We start from the raw sequence: 20938 nt of genomic DNA, 5'->3' as shown, positions 1-20938 counted from the left end.
TACCTATTAGGTCCATAAATTACCATATTGCAAATATTCAATACAAAAAAACCAGAAAAATTTGTTGTTGACAAAGGACAGCTGGACATATAAAGGGCCCCGTTACCTTCAGTAGCTTAGGGCCTCATCAAACCTAAATCTGGCCCTGGGGACTATGAAACACTTCCTGTTTGGGCAGAGACATTGCCTGAGCAACATGCTGCCTGCCTTGGAAAAGTTTCCATTCTTAGTCTCTGGCTTTTGAAAATAGGGCTAGGGGGCGATCCAGGGGCGCTAGCAGCTGTCCAGCTCTCCATAAACTGGGCAAGGCGAAGCGGGCGGGGGCTGAAGCCTTGGGGGCTGCCCGCTTCCCTTCCCCGGGGTGGTCCATTCTCTTGCATTTCCTGCTGTTGCTTTGGATCGTACCACCTGACCTTACTATGCTACTGGGAGTGAGGGATGCTGACACAAAGTCAGCTGCAAGTTGGGGCAGCAGTGGGGACTGTGGGAGGGAGGCTGCTGGGTCACTCCCAGCTCTGGTGGCTGTGATCCCGGGACCTCCAGGGGACAGGCTGTGCTTCCCACCAGGCGCTTTGTCACCCCCCTCTGTGATGGCACGCTAAGTGGCCTGCGCCCACCGCACCCACCCTGCTCTGCCCCTGCTTACTCCACCTTTGGGTACACTGCCTGCCAAACAATAACATGAACCAAGTGTTGACAAACCACAATTAACAGGCATTTGCCTCTTCCGACTTACCTGTTTAATCCCTCATGCCGCACCTCGTCTGACGTCTCTTGTTTTCATTGTTCTGTATGGAAATTAAAAGATATAAATGTAAGAATCTTCTTTTGTTCTGGGTTCTCCTTCATCGCCTGTTTGTTACGTGAGGGGGAACCCTGTGGCCAACCATCTTTATTTTGTAATAAAGATCAGGCTTATAGCCACTTTGCTTTTCATCAATCAAAACAAACAAACAAACAAACAAACAAACAAATACTGACTGGTCCTGCTAGCAGAAGCCCACACAATGATTGCTATTAGGCAGGCATGGCCAAACTTGGCCCTCTAGCTGTTTTGGGACTACAGTTCCCATCATCCCTGACCACTGGTCCTGTTAGCTAGGGATGATGGGAGTTGTAGTCCCAAAACAGCTGGAGGGCCAAGTTTGGCCATGCCTGTATGAGGCTTCCCTCCCTTCTCCTAGCCCCTCCTCCATTGGCTGGAGGGGGGTCAGGAGTCCTATAAGAGCAGCATGCAGTCGGGAGTGAATGGGAGATAACGCATACATTTCTGCTTGCCCTGTGAAACTCTCAGGACATTTGTAACAACACAATGCTGTATTCCTTCCTCTGTGACTTTCACCATCACTATACAGAGAAGTACCAGAGCCAAACATAACTGGGTCTCCTGAAAGATGCATCAAGTGATGAACTCCAATGGCACCAAGATTTTCTAAAATGTACAGAGCCATATGCTGGATCTATGTGGGGAATATGGATCTGACCACATGATATAGAAATACATGCTTGATGGTGTCAGGAAGGGAGAACCCAGCATTCTTCTGAACGCTGCGGCAGATTTGGTTTATATAACTTGCACTGCTCTGAGATTTGTCATGGAAGAATGTCTAGCTTATATAAACAATGACTACCTAGATAGAAATTATTCATGGGGAAAACCAAATTTCTCTAACTCTCCCTTCACTTTCCTTCTTGATCTATGAGTAAGCAGGACAGAATTGCCAAATGTAACTGTCACATCTGGCTGCTTGTCTCATTGCTTTGAATCATACTCCTCTCCAGCAGCTCTAAAGGCACAGGAGTTACTGGTGTATTGGTATATTAACTCAGGAATAAGCTGCACAGGAACACATGTCAGGGAATCAGCTCAGGCTGCATTTTCACATCCAAGAAAACGGGTTATGCAAGTGAGATGGTACTTGAGGAGTCTGAGCTTAAAGCCAGGCCATATTATTCATGAAAGCCTGTCCATTTTGTAAGTCACCACACAACACAAATCAGTAGCAGCATATGTGGCAAGGCAGAACTGCCCTCCTGAACCCGCTTTGGGGGGGCGGACATTAAAGAAAGGAGAGAAGTTCAATTCACATTTAAAATCAAACCTATCCATTTTGTACTTTCTAAAAAAGTATGAGAACCAAAACTCCACTGTCCTTTTGACATATCTTGGGGTAAGCTATCCATTAAAATGCAGAAAAAAATGTGGAAATAACATACAATAATGCATTGTTTCAGGGGAAATTGTTTTGCAAAACTGGGTATACTAGGCAAGATTGCAAAGGTGTACATTAAGAAACATTTGCAATAGAGAGCTGATGGATTGTCATGAGGACTTTTAAAAATGCAAACTGATACAGGAGTGTGGATAAATGAATTTAAGATTTGAAAAGAGAGAAACTGAAATTAGCAGATTTGCCAATCCCTCTGTGTCAGTGATTGGCTACGGTACCCGCACTGGCGGGAGTTCCAGCTTAGAAGAGATGGCGCCACCTGTGCAACTGTCTGGTCCTGACCTGGTGCCCCAACCTGCCCCATCTCCATCTAGGTAAGCCACAGTGCTGCTACCTTCCCAAGGGCAGTTCTGCACTGCTACTGAACATGACAGGATTTAGTATGGTGCTAAAGAAGCTTATCAGGGCTTTTTTAAAGGGCCTTGGCCATCAAGATCACCGTTGCCTTCATCTGCAAGACAAGCCCATCCATCTTTCCCTGTATCATTCCACATACCTGGTCCATGGTGTGAAACCATAATAGAGCACACAGTTTAAGGTATCTGCAGAGGAAATGCCACAGCCTAGTGCCAGATGCCTCAGCTTAGTGAGAGAATCTCCATATTGCAAGAGAAGAAAATCTCAAAACCACCACCAGAAAAATGATTGCAAGTCAGTATTCCAGGATAACTCATTAGGACTTACTTCTGCACAGAAGTGCATAGGATGGGGAATCGTTTTATTTTCATGGCAACTTCATTCCATTTCTAACAACATAAAATCCAGCTTGCAACTGGAAATATAAGCAACGTGGTTTTCTTTCTATTTTGTCTATAATTTTGTTGTTTGAGGTTGCTTTTTATCTTATCAATTTGCCCTTTCCACTATCCTCAATAGGGGAAATGGCTGTGATATAATTCTTAATGCACTCTAACGTTAGCATCAAACTATTATTTCAGAGCTCTTTAAAAAAAAAAACCCACCTTGTCCTGTTTTAAATGTCCTTTTAGCCTATTTCCTTTTCTTTCAACACCCATACTAGGTAAGTGAAGACACTGACTGTAAATAGAACCAAGCATTTCAAAGTACTCCCCCCACCTGTTCAGTCACTAACAAGTTGGATCATCAAGCATTCTGCTCTTTCCTTTCCATGTTGCTTATTTGGATTTAAAAGGAAGATAAAAATACTCATTTTGGGTCATTTCCCAAAGATAAGCATTTTAGAGACACAATGCACATTAAGGTCAATAGGACTTACATGATTAGATAGACCATGTCTATAAACTACAAGTCTTTGCATATAGTCCAGGAGGTTTTTAATCTAGCATTCTTTCCATAAAGTGTTGTGGTACCAAGAGGGGGAGTAGCCTAGCTGAGAAAGTGCTAGATGTGAGCATGAGAGATGAGGGCTCAAATTCCCACATCTCCTAACTACAAAGCAATTGTGATATACATAACAGGAAGGCCCTTTACAAGTTAAACATTCTCTGTTCGTACTATGTAGGGCAGAATGAATATGGCCTCCACTTTCACGTTTCCATCTATTTTCGGGGAGCTGTACTGAAATCTGAACCAAGGGAGTACGACTTCACTGGTGCTCCTCCTGGCAATTCAGACTGATGGTCGTCATTTTAGGGTTGCTTAACTACAGTTAATTTACAATGAAAGCATAAGCTTCTAATCTTTTCCTTGAAGTCTTGCTAGACAGAAGGAACATAGGAAGCTGCTTGTATCAATTCAGACCAATAAACTGTCCAACTCATTGGCAGCTCAGAAAAGGAAGTCCTTTCTCAGTCCTATCTGAGGCTGCTGGGGATTGAACCTCGGACTTCCTGTGTACAAGACAAATGCTCTATCCCTGAACTACAGCCCTTCCCTGTGAAATGACAGAGGAAGAGGGAGTGTGCATGTCCAAGGTTTCCTGTGGCTCACTCCTGCCATGATGAACCATGGTTTACTGTGATGGCTGAAATGGCCCTAAGTATTGACAGTGGGAGAAGACATCAAAGGAAAAGGATGAAACTGATGAAAGGAAGAAAAACCAAGGCTGGATGCTTCGTTCTGGACCGTGATAAAGTCTAAGGGGTTAACTGAAAAATCCATTTTTAACTCTAGCCTATGAATGAAGCCTTCTCTGCAAAACAGTTGAAAGACATTTCTCTGCCAAGAATCCTTCTAAATTAGCAATTCATTGTCAGCTTCATTGTCAAGGTTTCTCAGTATTTATGGTCGCTAAATCATGCTGTACTTTAATAGATATACAAATCCTCTCGTGCCAAGAGGTCATCGAAATGCTACTTGAGGGTGCTACTGGAATATTATTATGGTTTGTTCCTGCAAAAGCTCAGAAATCATACAAATAGTGCCCATAGCACTTCTCATAGTTTCATATCAACTGTCTCTAAATCGCCAACCATTACAAATACTGTCAGGTTTAATGGATGGGTGTCTTGGGAGAGGAATGACATACATTTGCCGTCTTAGAGACAAGTCTCCTTTAAAGGTTTTCATTCTGAGTTTGCACGACCAGAGAGGTCTTGCCTTGATGGGCTCTCCCTTGTATTTGCTTCAGTGGAGAAGAGACCAGCTCCCTCATTGATTCTTCCACTTGAAAAAAAAGTCAGATGGAATGGATGGACACTTGAGGATTTGAATCTCTGAACAATGACTCTTTGAAACACAGATTGGTGGAACAGGAAACTTACTGAAGCAAAGAAAAAAGGTTCGGGTGGACTAATGCTGGAAGCCTTTAGCCCTTAGCAGTTCAGGCTGACTCATCTCATGCTGTTTTCCTTAAATATTGAATAGAACTCTATCTGTAGTTCCTATTTCTGCCTATCTGTACTGCCTTGTCACTCTCTTACGCCACGTCCTCTTTCTGTTTCTTAATCTCATCCCTTTTTCTTCTTTCTTTCTTTCTTTCTTTCTTTCTTTCTTTCTTTCTTACTTACTTACTTACTTTCTTTTGCATCCACCCTCCTGAATGTTATCACACATCTGTTCTAGTGTTCTCGAAAGTCCGTTGGTAAACAAATTGTCCTCCCCAAATAAAACCAGATGCTCCTTTGTCTTAAATTATCTAGGCTTTCAGCATCCCTATAACTCATTCGGGCTTTGCCAGATGTCTCCTAGGAAAATGTCATTGGAGCTATATATGAATATCAGAAGCTACTTTATGCCATGGTCCATCCAGCTCAGCATTGTCTACACCTGCCTTCTCCTGTCTTGTTTGGACTACAGCTCCTATCAGTTCCCCAGCCAGCAAGGTCAGTGGTCAGAGATGACGACAGTCCAAAATATCTGGAGGTCATCAGGCTGGGGAAGTCTGGTTTACAATGTCTGGCAGTTAGTTTTCTGGGTTCTATGTAGCATTATCTGGATTTGCACAACATGCACGTACTGAACCAATGAGCTATGCCCCTTCCCCTAAGTAGCTCCATATCCACACCTCCTTACCCCAAGATAAAAAAAACCACAGCACCCTTTTGGCTATATATTTATGGAAGAAAAAAAATCAAGCTAAAGCCTGGAGACATCACAACAATAGGGACATGTTTATATTGGGTGGAAATGTGCTTCAGTGTAATTTGAGAAATATACCACTTCTTTTTGGGGTTATACAGACAGATTCAAACTGTTCAACCAACTAGATCAGTATTGCCTTCACCAGCAGCTTCACAGAATTGTGAAGTTGGAAGGGATCCCAAGGGCCATCTAGTCCAACCCCCTGCAGTGCAAGAGTCATGACTCTTTGCCAGCCCTAACCAGGAGAGGCAAGGGATTTGTTTATTTTTAGACTATATATATCTCCTCTAAGTGGTGCACAAAAAACTAAACCAACAACAGACAACTTAAAGAATAACAAACGTTACAAAATGCACGAATATACAAGTGTTACTTTAAGAGAAATTGCTAACACACACAGAGCAATATCACTGCCTTCTCCTTCCGATACACCTCCCCACTTGGTCTCTTGGCTCTCATCTGGGACTTTGTGCAGCCATGCTGCCTCTCACTCACCCAGGGCCCAAATCATCTCATAAATCTCATAACCAAGAAGGAAGCTGGATGCTGGCATTGCCTTGGTTTCTTAACTCTTGACTTACTTTTGATGGGCAGGCACCAAAGCTGATGGAGCTATCCACCTTTAAGATACCCTCAGGCCACCCACATTTCAGCAGTGCCTTGTGCAAGGCCAAAATGCACACACCCCTCTCCAATGCTGAGATCGCTTGCAGCTCCACCCCTGGAAGTCAGCTCCTATGCCCCTCCACTCACCATTCCTTCTCTCCTCCTTCACCTGCTTTGTCCCCAGGACCTTTGGGATGCATTGCATGCGAGCTGAACGCTAACTAAACTACAGCATCTCCCCTATGTGTAAAAAGACACAGTTGGGTATGAAATTCTGCCGCACCCTCTTATTATGACATTGTTGTGCCATGTGGGTTCTCGTGTGAAGAACACGTGTAAGAAATCAGCTGCAAACCTGCTGTCTCTCAGTAAGAAATTTGTCGACTAAGGCTTAGAAACAGACTTGATATTTGGAAATGTAGTGCATGAAACCTGATACTGATGAGTAAGCAAACTGCATATAAACATTGCCGGGAAAGGAGTTGCAATGCAAATGAGAAATATCTGCAGCATTATAATCAGTTTATCCTTTAATGCAGAGATGACTTGAACCTGTGACATTCCAGATATTCTTGGACTACAACTCCCATCAGCCCTTGTCACTGGCTATGCTGCCTGGGGCTGGGGGGTCCCACAACGTCAGGAGGCCCCTCCCTGCTTTGCTTGGGAATAAATCTACATCTCAAGAAGAGAAGTGTGGCCATTAATCAGTGTTTCTGTACTTATTACATTCTTGTTACCACAGTTTTGTTGGTGTTATTATTGAAGCTTGCTTACCATTAGCCAGGTTTCAAGCAGGACTAAAATTTTTGCCATGGGCTTACTCTCAAAGTTCTCCAGAAGAACATACTATCCCTTTGATAGTCATTTAAAAAAAAACCAAAAAAAACCTGTCTAGTACATTTCAAAGACAGCTTCAGTAAGGTAAGTGAAACCTAGATAACAAAACGCTAGGGATAAACACCATTGAAGTCACAGCATTTTAAAACCACAGCATTTGAAATCAAACACTACATACATTATTATTTTTACATATGTCTCCCTCACCTCTCTCCATATGAATTGACCCAGACTTTGAGATCATCCTCTGAGGCCCTTTTTCATGTACCTCTTCCACAAGAGGCCCGGAGGGTGGCAACATGAGAACAGGCCTTTTCTGCAGTGGCCCCCCGTTTGTTGAATGCTCTTCCCAGGGAGCTTCATCTGACACTTTCATTATAGGCCTTTAGGCACCAAGTAAAAACATTCCACTTCAACCAGGCCTTTGGCTGAGTAATGTCCTGTATGAGTCCTAAATGAGTCTGTGGGAGGTGGTGGTGGGGAGGGGGTGCTATTGGTTTGGTTTGTTCTTGTGTTTGTTTTTATTATGTATTTTGTGCTTATATGTTGTATTTTTATGCTGTCAACTGCCCTGAGGTATACAGATGAAGGGCAGTATACACATTAAATAAACAAATAAAATGCTGTATACCCTGTCATCTATACATGATCGTTTTTTGGGTTTTTTAAAGAAGTCAATAGTACTGTGCATCTAAGGAGTTTCACTCAGCAGTTGGGTGGTGAAATAGAGGTGTTTGAGTCTGCACTTCATAGTATAAATTCTCCCTTCTGCTAATAAAATAAAATAAAATAAACCCACCAGTTTCCTTTAAATGAAATCTCTAGCTCTGAAACATATAACTAAATGTACTAGATTTAAAAGGAAGGGAAGAGAATGGGTTGAATATATATTAAAAACTATGTCCCAGCAGTGAGGCATAATGGACTGTGGAATAATTTCCCTGGGGAGAATTTGGAGGTGGGGTGGGAGACAGAGATGCACTCAAGAATCTAGTGCAGACTGGAGAATACTTAGTTTTATAGTCCCTAGCTAGGGGAAGAGTAATAAAGAGGCAGGGGAGTTTTGCCTTGGGCAGCCCAGGCCTATGCTCATACATTAGCAGTTGTTCCTGCAGAATTGATCTCCTATATTAGGCAAGTAGACCGTCCAACTCTGCTCTACTTCACTTTTTAAAAGCCAGAAAAATCCTTTTATTTCTCTCTTTTTATGGTGCAACATTCCATCACTGCTGGAGCAGGAAGGATTGCTGAGATAGTCCTTAGGATGCTAAAGACAGCTGGTTATTCCATATCCCTCTCCAGCCCACAAAGTGTCAATGGAATTTAGTCCCAGTTTTGTTCCCCAAGCAATGGAAAAATTGTCCACATATTAGAATTTCAGGTAGCTCCTCTTTACACTGTTACGCCTTCAATATTAGTTCTTTCTCACTTCAGTTAAAGGCTTCAGGTGTCTCCATGCATGCGGTTTCATTTGTGGGCATAATGTGGCATGGTATTGGCCATAAGGGTGGATTAACTATGAAGACACGGCAGCATTTTCTTCTCACTGCATCATAGGCTATGAAGTCCTAATGCAGCATAATAAGCAAAAACCATTAGTGCTCATCCAGCAACCCTATTAAAAAGAAAGATAGTGTGTTGTTGTTTTTCTAAGTCAAGAAACGGAATACAAAATAATTGTTGTGTTTGAAAAACCTCTGATGTTTGTGGGTGTGCTGCCATAGCAGCATCTAAGCGACTGGTCAGCAACAGGTTAGCACAAAGTTAATGCAAAGCATTACAGCCTCTCTGTGCTATGTGGGCAGGAGCCACCGATTCCCCATGCATAATTTACAGCTGGCTGCACGGATTCTACCAAATCTGGAGTCTTTGAAAAGTTAATGAGGACATTCTGGGCTAGGCTACGTTGGGGATCTCCAAAGTTCTGAGCCGAGCTGCTGACTGCATTTCCTTTCCTCCGAATGCCATCAAAGTGGTGCGTCTCTAAATTAGTCAATACACAAGAGAGGAAGCCAAAAGGAAAACAAGGACGGTTTGTGCCTTTATGCAATGCTCAGGTACAGTTAGAGACAGGTCTCCTTTCAGAATGTGAACACACTGCCTGAGCAAAAATTAACTGCATTTTTAAAAAACCATACCTGCAGAAGCATATAATGTGAATCTGGCTGCTTCGTGCTATGGGACCAGAACTTTTTTTTTTGCCTGTGCTCATAGACCACCCTTCTGCAAATGGTTCCAGGATGGATTACAAAATACACAATCTATAAATGCAACTTAATAATGTGGTTCTTGGTGGATCAACCAGATATAGATACAAGTGGGCCACTTAGGGCATATCTATGGGCCTTGATAGTTGAAGTGAGTAGACTTGATCCTCCCCTAAAAACCACAACTGTTAGACATGTTGTTGCTTTCCCTCTTCCTTAGCTGGTTAAAAATTAAGCAGCCAGAGACTACATTTCAAATGTAAAGTATGGACACAACCCATGGTCTTTGATATGCACACCCAAAAACATAAAGCGGAAATGTAACAAAGTTTGGGGTGGGAGGGGGACAAAGAATCATACAGAAACAGGTCAGGCCACAATCCTGTCCTATCCTTATCTGGACATAGACTTCACTGAACTCAGTGGGAATTGCTTCTGATTGGACCTGGAGAGAAATGGGTGGTCCCTACAGCTCCTGATGAGAGTATACTAGTTCACAATTTCAGAAACACACAGCCATCTTTTGAAAATTGCCACATCTCCCAATTTTGAAATGCAGTTCTCCAGCCAAGCAATGTGTATAAAAATGCATATACTGAAATAAAGTGTGCATATAAATGGGACACGGGTGGAGCTGTGGGTTAAACCACAGAGCCTAGGACTTGCCGATCAGAAGGTCGGTGGTTCGAATCCCCGCAACGGGGTGAGCTTCTGTTGCTCGGTCCCTACTCCTGCCAACCTAGCAGTTCGAAAGCACGTCGAAGTGCAAGTAGATAAATAGGTACCACTCCGGCGGGAAGGTAAACGGCGTTTCCGTGCACTGCTCTGGTTTCGCCAGAAGCGGCTTAGTCATGCTGGCCACATGACCCGGAAGCTGTACGTCGGCTCCCTCGGCCAATAAAGCGAGATGAGCGATGCAACCCCAGAGTCGGCCACAACTAGACCTAATGGTCAGGGGTCCCTTTACCTTATAAATGCATAAGTTAGTGAAAATAACATACAAACCTGCATCGCACTAGGGAAATATGTGTATATTAAGGGGAAATGTTACCATTAAACTACTGGTGAATTCCCATGATTAAATATAATAATAATCTGCAAACTAATGTGGAAATGTGGAGAAGTGAATTTAAGATTGGAAAAATCAAAAACCAATAGAAACTGGAATTGACAGATTTAAGCATCCCTAGTGCAGCTGTGCAATGTTCAAACTGGCCCCACGGACATCAGTAATGTTCCTTCCTTCCTTCTCTCCCCTGTTGCCTGTCTCCTTCCTCTACTCACAGTCCTCCTCAAGGCTCTGAAATTAATTTTTAAATCTTAACCTTCATTCCGATTACGAATGGCCTTACCGAAGCACAGGTATTAATAATGACGTGAGCGCAGAGAGGGCATATTTCATTTTCTCCTGCAAACCTTGCAAAAGCAGCAGCAAACAATTGTTGGCTTTTGTAGATATTGCTTGCCATCCAGAAAGCATTTCCTGAAATCAAAAGCTGGCATGGCATCAAGGGCGAAAATAATCTTCCCTTAATCAATACAGTGTGACAAGCTAACTTCAGTGGCAGCAACAATCCCCCAAGCCCGTCCTCCAAACAAACAGCAGCTTCTCTCTAGGGTTTTCCACCGTATATAATTGCTTCTCCCAGAACAGAAACCTCTAGAGATGGTTCGTTTTATCTATTGTATACACAGCTAAATAGGCTTATGTCACTTTTCTCTACAGAGCGATAAAGCTATGTTTAAATTCATTTAGACTAATGCCATAGCAGGCAGATATGTTGCAGCAATCATACTTTTAAATAAAGGCAAGGCTCACTAAAGGCTTGTGACAGCTCTCTGCAGCTAATCCCAATTATAGCAACATTTCCCTTACTTCTGGTGTGTGACAATTCCATAGGGAACATGTAGATTGTATGGATTGGGATTAAAAGAAATCAAGACTGTCAAAACCACTCACAGTAACTTGGTTAGGTTTTGCCCTTTACCAAATCAGGCATCAATTTTTCAATGACTCCCACATGTGCAATTCTCAGTTTTTGAAAGCTAATTTTTGCCGGGCCGCCTCATGGCATTATGTTATGTCGCCAGGATTGATGTGATTGGCCAACACCTGACAGTGTTTACAAAGATATGCTGAACAGGCTTAGACCCAGTACCAGAGAAGCTGGTTGCATTGATAGGAAACTTAGTCTTGTAGTCTTGAGAGAAAGGAGAAATAGACTCCAAGATCTTAAACAAGGCAGGACAAGAGTCCTGAACAAAACCCTGCAAAATCAGTGCCTGTTCGAGTACAGCAGGTATAAGGACCCTATGGCCTTCAGATGCTGTTGGACTACAATACCCATCATCTCTGACCATTGGCTATGGTGGCTGGCAATGATGGGAGTTGGAGTGTGACAACATCTGGAGAGCCACAGGTTCCCTGTCCATAGCATATACAATACTGAGTTAAGGGCTAATAGTCTGACTTGATGTAAGGCAGCTTCCATGCCAAGCCCTCAGCTGAAGTGATGCTGAAACGATGCAGATCTGAGTCTCATCAGCATCCTTATGAAAAACTATCTGGGACTCCCAGGTACGTCACCTTGATTTTCACAGTGGGAGAAAGGTGGGATATAAACTGAAACAAAAAACACAGTCCATTTAAATGGCAGGATGATCACTGAAGCACACAAATGAAGCAAATGGTTCAAAGACATTTTTGATAGCAGTTTATCTTCATGGCAACTTGGATTTCCAGTACCATTAAATTAATTGTCCTGAACAAGGGAGCAGATCCATTTGCCAGGCTGGCATTCGAAGGTGCTCCTTGTCCCTGACAGGGCCCACCATCACTTGACACCTGCACTAGGCTCACCACTTTAAGCAGCTGGGTTGACAAAGCAACTTTATAATTTCCCACAATGCCCCGAGTGATGCTACACTGTTGGCCATTATGGCCAATTAAAATGGCAGCTTACCCACCCACCCCTTGAAGTGCTGTGTTGCCTCCACCACCCAAGTAAACCTGAGGTGACCTCATCATTGTCTCAAATTATAATAGGGGCAATTGAGCTGTTGATTATGGATTCTAAGAAAAGCCATTGAGAACAGCAGGCTAAATCAGACCAACCAGATGCTTCTAGGAAGTCCACTAGGACTACTACTAGCAGGGGTATGCTGTGTTTGTCACATGCAGCACTGTTTCCCTTCCATTGCAGTTCATCTTCTACCATCTTTCACTGTTTGGGGTGGCAAAATTATGCAAACTACATAACTAATTGCATAAAATACATTAGTTCTGCTGTCATTATGCTATTCCAGTCCCCCCCAGCCCCCATTTCAGTGCAAAAGAAATGCAATGCAAAAGTTGGGACCGAACATAAATCAGTTAAATATTGTTTGCAGACTGAAAGCAAAAATAACAGTGAATACCATCACATTCACTGGATTGATTTCTACTCTTGGCACAGGATGAATAAGCAAACATCAGTGATTTCTGCTCCCACTGAAATTCTCCTATCCACAAGCGCAACCACACAGCCCCAACCTCACTGCCACACAGCCCTCTCTGCTTGGTATATGGGAAGGACTCTACTGCCGGGAGGCTATTGTTGTCCCACCAGATGAGCCTCTCTTGGGCAGTGGGAGAGGAGAAGAGGGGTGGGGAGACAAGGTGGTGGAGTCCTCGATCATGGCTAATAGCCATGGAGCAATCTCTACTCAGTGCCTTTGTCCAATCTCATTTTAAAGCCATCAGTGCTCATGGCCACCCTCGCATCCTGGGGCTGTGAATTCCACAAATGAATTATACAAGTCCTTCTTCAGTGCAAGGTGTGGAGGAGATCAATAATTAATATTGTGCTCTGGAGATTGCTCTGTCATATAAACTTAATATATTTATGGAATCCATTGTAAATAGCCACTAGCATAGCTGGCTGTGACATCTAGGAATTGCTTCCAGGTTGTTCCAGGCAAAGAAGCTTTAAAAGCTGGCAATTTTAGGAACTCAGATGATTCCCATAGGGGAGTCACTAGATGGGATAATTAGTTTTGTGTGTGTGTGTGTGTGTGTGTGTGTGTGTGTACAGTTTAAATTGTGTCCTTAGTCTACCTTGGATGGAAGGCTTGTCATTGTTTACAGACAGCACGCACATGCACACACACACACCTTTCTAAAGAGATACTCACCAGTGTCAACAGACCGCACAACAATCACACAGGAATTCTGCAACAAATCCAGATTCCAACTCTATTCCTCTATCTGCTTGGGAAATGCTGTTGCAGGAGTTGTAAAGTGATGTAAGCCAAGCATCAAGGGGGCGGGGTGCAACCATCTTATTTTCATTTTCATTTTCACCCGCCTTTAATCAGAAGGTCCCAGAAAGGGTTATAGCAATATATAACACACATCATTAAAAATAAAATAAAAAATGGTGCAGTAGCACCTTAGAGACCAACTAAGTTTGTTTTGGATATATTCATGCACATGGAAGCTTATACCCAGAACAAACTTAGTTGGTCTCTAAGGTGCTACTGGAGGGACGCGGATGGCGCTGTGGTCTAAACCACAGGGCTTGCCGATCGGAAGGTCAGCGGTTCGAATCCCATTGACAGGGTGAGCTCCTGTTGTTCGGTCCCTGCTCCTGCCAACCTAGCAGTTCGAAAGCATGTCAAAGTGCAAGTAGATAAATAGGTACTGCTCTGACGGGAAGGTAAACAGCGTTTCCGTGCGCTGCTCTGGTTTCGCCAGAAGCGGCTTAGTCATGCTGGCCACATGACCCGGAAAAACTGTCTGCGGACAAACGCCGGCTCTCTTGTCCAGTAAAGCAAGATGAGAGCCACAACCCCAGAGTCGTCCGCGACTGGACTTAACTGTCAGGGGTCCTTTACCCTTTTTAAGGTGCTACTGGACATTTATTTATTTATTTAGACTGCGTCAGACCAACACGGCTACCTACCTAAATCTCAAATAATTTAAAATATTTTAAAACAAGACATTATCATCTATCAAGAGTGCCTCTCTGCATTCTGTATAGGACCAACACGCCATTTTCTAAACATAAGAGTAAATAGATACAAATTAGGTATCAGAAAGCACAATATTCAGAAACTAGTATGTGAACATTTCAACCTGAGACTAACTGATCTTAAAGCAGTGATTAAAAATATCTAAATTTAATTTTTTCCACAAAAAGCACAAACAACAAAGTAGGTACAAAATCACCAGAGTGACATACAAAACTTCTTAATCATTTGAAATGCAACTCCTGACAGAACTATGATATTGAACATATTTTGCTTGGGTTCTGTCATTCGATAACAGGCATCAGTATACAATGGATTTAGGAGTGGATTCTGGGTGCTCACAAGAAACAATGGCTAAATAAAATTAATGAGATTGTGTAGGGATGCATAAATCTGTTAATTTCAGTTTCCCATTTTTCCCAATCTTAAATTCAAGTTACCACATTTCCATATCAGTTGGCAAATTTCTGTTAAAACATCCTCAAGAAAACCCATCATCATTTCAGGACAGTTTCTCCTAATATACACATTTTGACAACAATCTTCCCTAATATGCACATTTTGTCAACAAATTTCCCTGATATATAATACATTTTTGTATATTGTTTTTACTAATATATTCATTTTTATGCACACTTTCCCATAATTCACACTTTTTCGGTCAGAGAACTGCAATGACATTTAGAAAAAGAAAAGAAAAATCCTGCATATTTTGAAGGAAAGCTACATTTTGGTTTGCATATTGTTCCAGGAAGCGCAGAACAGGTAGGCTTCCCATACAGTGGCGTAGTGTGGGTTGTCAGCACCCGGGGCAAGGCAAGTAATTTGTGCCCCCTAACCCGTGGATTTGCGCCCCCTAACCCTAACCCCCAGATGTTGCGCCCGGTGCGGCCGGCCCCCCCTGCACCCCCCACGCTACGCCACTGTTCCCATAGGCATTCTGTTGGCCACTGTGAGAAAGGCCCTAGTTGGGCCTTTGGTCTGAACCAGCAGGGATTCTTCTTATGTTCTCAGGTTTGTGTTAAAATGTGAACCAAACTGAATTTCTCTTTCATCCCTGGCTATGTGGCAATGAACGTGTGTGTGCCAACGTGGAGAGATACCCTGGAAGCAACAAATATCCAAAGTATCTTGATTGTGACAGGAATGTATTGCCTGACAGACGACAGAAAAAGGAATTAACCAGCAGAACTCTGCTGGGAGTTGAGGCAATCGAATTCCCTCAGGTTGAAAGATATATAGAGATGTTGTAACAGGAAATCAGGCAGTTTAGAAAAATCCATTTTGGAGAAATAATGTTTGCTTCTTCAGAAGCTCTCTCTAGGGCTATGAAGGACAAGGTCTAAACACTAAGAAAGGATGGATCTTTCTCGCCGGCCTTTACAACTTCAAATGGGGACTGAATACTTTCCTGGGGAAAAGTTGGTCGGCTCTTTACGGAAACATCAAGGAGGAGACAATAGCTAAGAATTTCAACCATATTTGCCATGATAATGTAAAGCTGGACTGCTTAGCCATGCCTACTACTATATCAAGTCCACAGGGAGTTCCTTTATTTTCCTACAGACTTTTGTATATACTAAGGGAAAGTGCAAGCAGTGGCATCCCACAAACATATTTATTGGGGCTGGTGATATTTAACTTAGGGCAAAGGCAAACAGATATTCTAAGGGTCCCAGGACAGGGTCAGAAGGCACAAGATCTGTTGGGGACCCAAATAACTGAGTTGGCTTGGAACCCAAATATCTATAAAGGTGCGTTTCTTCCCATATCCCTCTGCCCATGTTTAAAGATATTCTGCAGAGGCCCGTCACCAGGTGCATTCTTTATCAGAGCTACGGCAGCCCAAACAGAAGGAAAATAATTTCTTAGCAGTGGTGCCCCAGTCTATGGATTAGACTCATCAAACAGACTCACCAACCTCCTGGCACCAGACAATTCACCCAGGTGCTTTAATTTCTTGTACATTTTTAATTGTTTAAAGAATGCTGGCTATAGTTTTATGACTATACTTGTCTTGTGATACAATTGACAGTACACTACCCTGAAATCCTAAATAGACTGGTGGGATATATTTTTGTCAGGACACAGGAGTTGTTGCTGCCTCCCATGTCATTCCTCTCCCTGCTGGCTCAAATGAAGACACAGGTGAGGAAGAGGGGATGGGATGGCAGCAGCAGCTGTGTATAATTACCCAGATACAACAGGGAGGAGGAAGAGAGAGAAGAGGAGAATATATGAAGGAAACCACTACAACAGAAACCGTCTGTGGCTCTAGATAGGCCAATCTACATGAAGGGAAATAGGCTAGCTTGCAGATTCAGTGATGAGAAGGGTACCTAAGTCCAACAAGTGAAGTTCCCACCTGGTGGTCTCTGACGAAGAGACTATCTACAGCTCTGAGGAACATGGGCCTTGGGGAGCACTAACACTAAGCAGCTTTGGATCTGGTCAGTTCTTGGATGAGAGGCCATCTTGGCTTCTTCAGGTTTCTAATTGTGGTGAAAGCAGTTTGAATACATCTCTGCCCAAGCATGAAGATTTCCAGAATATTATCTTCTGTTCCCCCATAATCAATTGCCGATCAATGAATGTGGTCATGGGACCCTCCGGACATTCTTTTTATTCACGATGCTGTTAGGGCTATCTTAGAATCATAGAATCAGAGTTGGAAGGGATCCCAAGGGCCATCTAGTCCAACCCCCTGCAATGCACTTTCAATACCATTTGCACTTGCAAAGGTTTGGGGGCAGTCATACTGTTTCAATCTGTGCATATCCTGTAGCTTCCTGCTGAAATCCTATAACTTTTAATGCCCCAAATTTTCTGAGGATTTGTTGTTGTTTTTTGCTCTGCTTTTCTTGTGTTAAAAGCCCCTCTAGATAGCAATAATGTGGTAGCATTAGGAAATCATTGCAGAACTACTAAAAAACAAACATGAGTACACTATTGTTTATCAAGAACATGTTGCAGAACATACACCCACAATACTGTTAATGTGCGAACACACACACCCGAACAAGATTTCTTGGATGCCAAGCTCCAAGTCTGGTGCAAGTACTCTTTGGTAAGAGAACTCCAGCAGATTTAAAAGCACAAAACATGCAGCAAAATATAGGCTGTCAGGCCTTTAAAATATGCCCTTCCAAGTCAGTTTTCAAAATGTCTCCTTAAAAAGTTCATTTCCAAAGCTTCTGTTCCCCCAGCATAGGAAAAGACCTCATGCTTGTTAAGTTAAAAATTGGCTTACTTACAAACTCTTCAAAAGTCTGGTCCATGTGCTTTTCCATACATCAGTCAAAAATGTTGCACAGGCAGCAAAACGTAGCTTAGTTACAAAATGGTAAAAGTTCCTAGATTGCTGATACAGGAAACAAAGAGTGGCTGGTGAGAGCCATGCAAATGACCCGGAACAACCAGCTGAAACCTCTTTACATGCTCAACTTCTCATGTACACAGGGGAGGAGGAGACAATAGGCTTGATTACCTACTTCCTCCCAAGATAAGGGAAGTGACATAGCTAAGTCTGGCAGGACGTCTTACTCTATAGTATTAACCCTTTCATGCATTAATTAGACTTAAGGAAATCTAAGTGAGTCTGGTTATCCGACAAATACAACACCAATCTGGAGTGACCCTATCTAGCAAAACACGTGTCTGCCCCTGGTATATATAATAAGATGAAAACTGCTTACAAACTGTAGGAACAGTGAATTCCACTGTGACGCTGCAAACTGCTTTTTCTTGTTCTGCCAAATGGCTGTTCAGTATGAAAAATGGCTCACTGTCAGCAGAGAGCCTTCTTCTCCCTCCCGAGATCAGCATTCTTCATTGTTTTATTGAGATAAACTGACAGGACATACAGACCTGGAACTTTATTTTTGCACATACTAAATTGCAAATCAAGGTGCTGTCAAGGGGGACTGGCAACAAAACAATGAACTGGAATCGGACCAGCTCAATCAAATTTGCATTGAGCAGCCCTGACAAAAGCACCACTGATTTAATATCTTTCAGGTGAGTTGGCACGTAATGAGTTGTTATTTTTTAAAGCCAAACAAACCGTTCACACGTGTTGGCTACTATTTGTCATCTTTATCACAAGAATTGTAGCTATTACCATCTCCATGTTTATGTAGCATTCAGCTCAGCCCTAGGAATTCTGCACCCTAGTCCTTGCTGCATAGTGAAGTCACTGTGCCAATGACCTTCCAGCAAAGCTGTCAACATACCCAGAGGACTAAATCTTGTCCAAAGCATTAAAGCAGTGGTAGAGAACCTCAGTCCAGGGGCCAAATGCTACTCCCAGGCCTCTCTGTCTGACCTTTGGGACTCTCTGCAATCATGCCTCTTCTCTCCAGGACATACCCAACTGACCCTGATTTGCACCCACTTTAAGTGTTTTACTTGGTTGGAATGTGGCCTTAAACTGTGATAACTTGCTTAGATACAGGACAGGTGTGTGCAAAGGTGTGTAAAACTAGAAACAAGGAAGAAATTCAATTTAAAGCTGAATCTACCAAATTCGCATGTGAGAACTGAATTGACAGCCATTCTTTGAAATTCTCCAAATTTTGCAATGCAGATCTACAACCAAACATTAAAAAAATAATGCCTGTATTAGGTGAAAGTGAGCATAAAAAGAATCTTTGTGAAAATAACGTACAAAAATGCATTATATAAGGAGAAACTCTTTGCAAAAATTTGCTATTAGGAGAAATTTTCACTAAAACATTGAAAGGTTTTCAGGAGGATTTTTCCCCAATTGCAAATTGCTGTGCAAATGTGGAGAGAACTGGATTTAAGATTGGAACAATGGGAAGCTGAGAGAATGGAGATTGATAGATGTGTTCATCCCTGATGGAAACTAGCCTACAGCACAAGGGTAGAATTCGCATTTGCTCCTCTGCCCGCTTTTGCCTCTAACCCCATGCACCCCTGGCATGTAAGCTGCCCAGAAGAGATTGCAGCCCTCAGGCTGGAAAAGGTTCAGCACCCCTGCAATATAGCAAGGCAGGAAGAGTACTTCTGGTTGCTAACATGCCCAACCATTCTTGGGAAAGTATATTTATTCCATTTAATTCTCCAAGAGATTGGGAGGGGGGGATATAGCTTAAACAAGAAGTCTCATTAATGATATCTTTCATTATGCAATGCAGCAAAGAACAATAAGGTAAGTGTTGGCTGTTTTCAAAACCAATGTCATTTTGGGCTGCATGAGATAAAAGAAGCTTCCCTTTAAAAGCTCCCCCCTCTGCAGTCAAAACAACAGGGTACCTGGAATTATGCATTCAGAAATACCAGCCACATCCAGGCTCCTTTGAAGGTTTCGTTCTTTAGTCTTAGAACAGCAGAAAATTATCAGTGTTCAAGAGAAGTGTTTTTATTATAGGATGTCCAAATGATCAAGCGTTCTAAATCCAAATTGGTGAGGAGCTGGAAGATGATTTACTCATTTTGGTCACCACATGCTTTGAGTAGCTTCACGTTGTGGCTGTTATGGTCAGGCAGCAATCCTGCGCCCGCATACCTGGGAGTAAGCCCCACTGAACACAGTGGGACTTCCAAGCCAACTTTTCAGCTGTTTGTAAAAGCTACATTTGAATGAGGATCAACACACTAAGCTCTGTCGTCCCCGTCCCCCCACGGACCCTGGGTTCCTATGCACACCATCCTACCTGAGATGAAGGGCAAATTTGAAGAAGGGAGCCACATCTTACTCATCTGATTAAGAACCCCAGATTTTGCAAGGTTCAAAATGATAGCATATGGTGATTGATATGGATCAGCATAAATCTGAACTGTGCATTGAAATGCCTTGGAGGAACATGCCTACCCTTGGAAGCAATCACACTGAAACCTTTTGTATGGAAAATAAAAGCTACATTTCTTATGGAAATACATGTCTGATAGTTAAGTCCCAGCTCTATCTAAGATGGAGGTGCACAGGGCCACGTTTGGTTCTTGATCTCAGATGTTGGACAATGTGATGTTTGTGATCTACTTTGTCGTTTCTATGTGCTGTGAACTGCCTTGAGTACAGTACAGTAGCAAAAGGGGTCTACAAATTTAAAGTAAAAATGAAATTTGCATTGTAAGTTGTCCAGACCAGCTTCTTGTGCAATTGGGACCAGAGGCAGTTTTAGGGTAGCATGACCAGTGCAGCAGCATTGGGATCTGCAATGCAGGGGGTGGCACAACAATGCTACAGAGCAGAGCGTGAGAGGTGGGGGGCACCGAATATTAGCAGGGTGCTGCAGTGGCGTAGCGTGGGTTGTTAGCACCCGGGGCAAGGCAAGTAATTTGCGCCCCCTAACCCGTGGATTTGCGCCCCCTAATCCATGGATTTGCACCCCCTAACCCCCAGATGTTGCGCCCAGTGCAGCCGGGGCCCCCCTGCACCCCCCACGCTACGCCACTGGGGTGCTGCTAATACACAAGGTGCTGCTGAAATTTGAGAGCCCAAAGTCCACCACTGTTGAGATGATATTCTCTGCACCAATGCAAATGTCCAACAGGAAAGTACAGTGGTACCTCGGG

The 20938-nt window shown here is 43.0% G+C and overlaps 1 long non-coding RNA gene across 4 annotated transcripts in view; it reads right to left on the bottom strand.

Moving 5' to 3' along the window:
- Positions 1 to 20938, bottom strand: part of LOC309515907 — a 163192-nt gene that overhangs the window by 13494 nt on the left and 128760 nt on the right. For 3 of the 4 annotated variants that reach the window (XR_014212701.1, XR_014212702.1, XR_014212703.1), the window contains exon 2: positions 733 to 788. This is a non-coding gene — a long non-coding RNA (uncharacterized lncRNA). Of the gene's footprint in view, positions 1 to 732; positions 789 to 7388; positions 7463 to 20938 lie in introns of those variants that run through there. The other variant, XR_014212704.1, reaches the window with a different exon arrangement.

Source organism: Podarcis vaucheri (genome assembly GCF_965113315.1).
Source record: "Podarcis vaucheri genome assembly, chromosome: 12".
Taxonomy (NCBI): Eukaryota; Metazoa; Chordata; class Lepidosauria; order Squamata; family Lacertidae; genus Podarcis; species Podarcis vaucheri.
The sequence above is the reverse complement of the archived record's forward strand: the minus strand, read 5'-3'. Positions and strand labels throughout refer to the sequence as shown.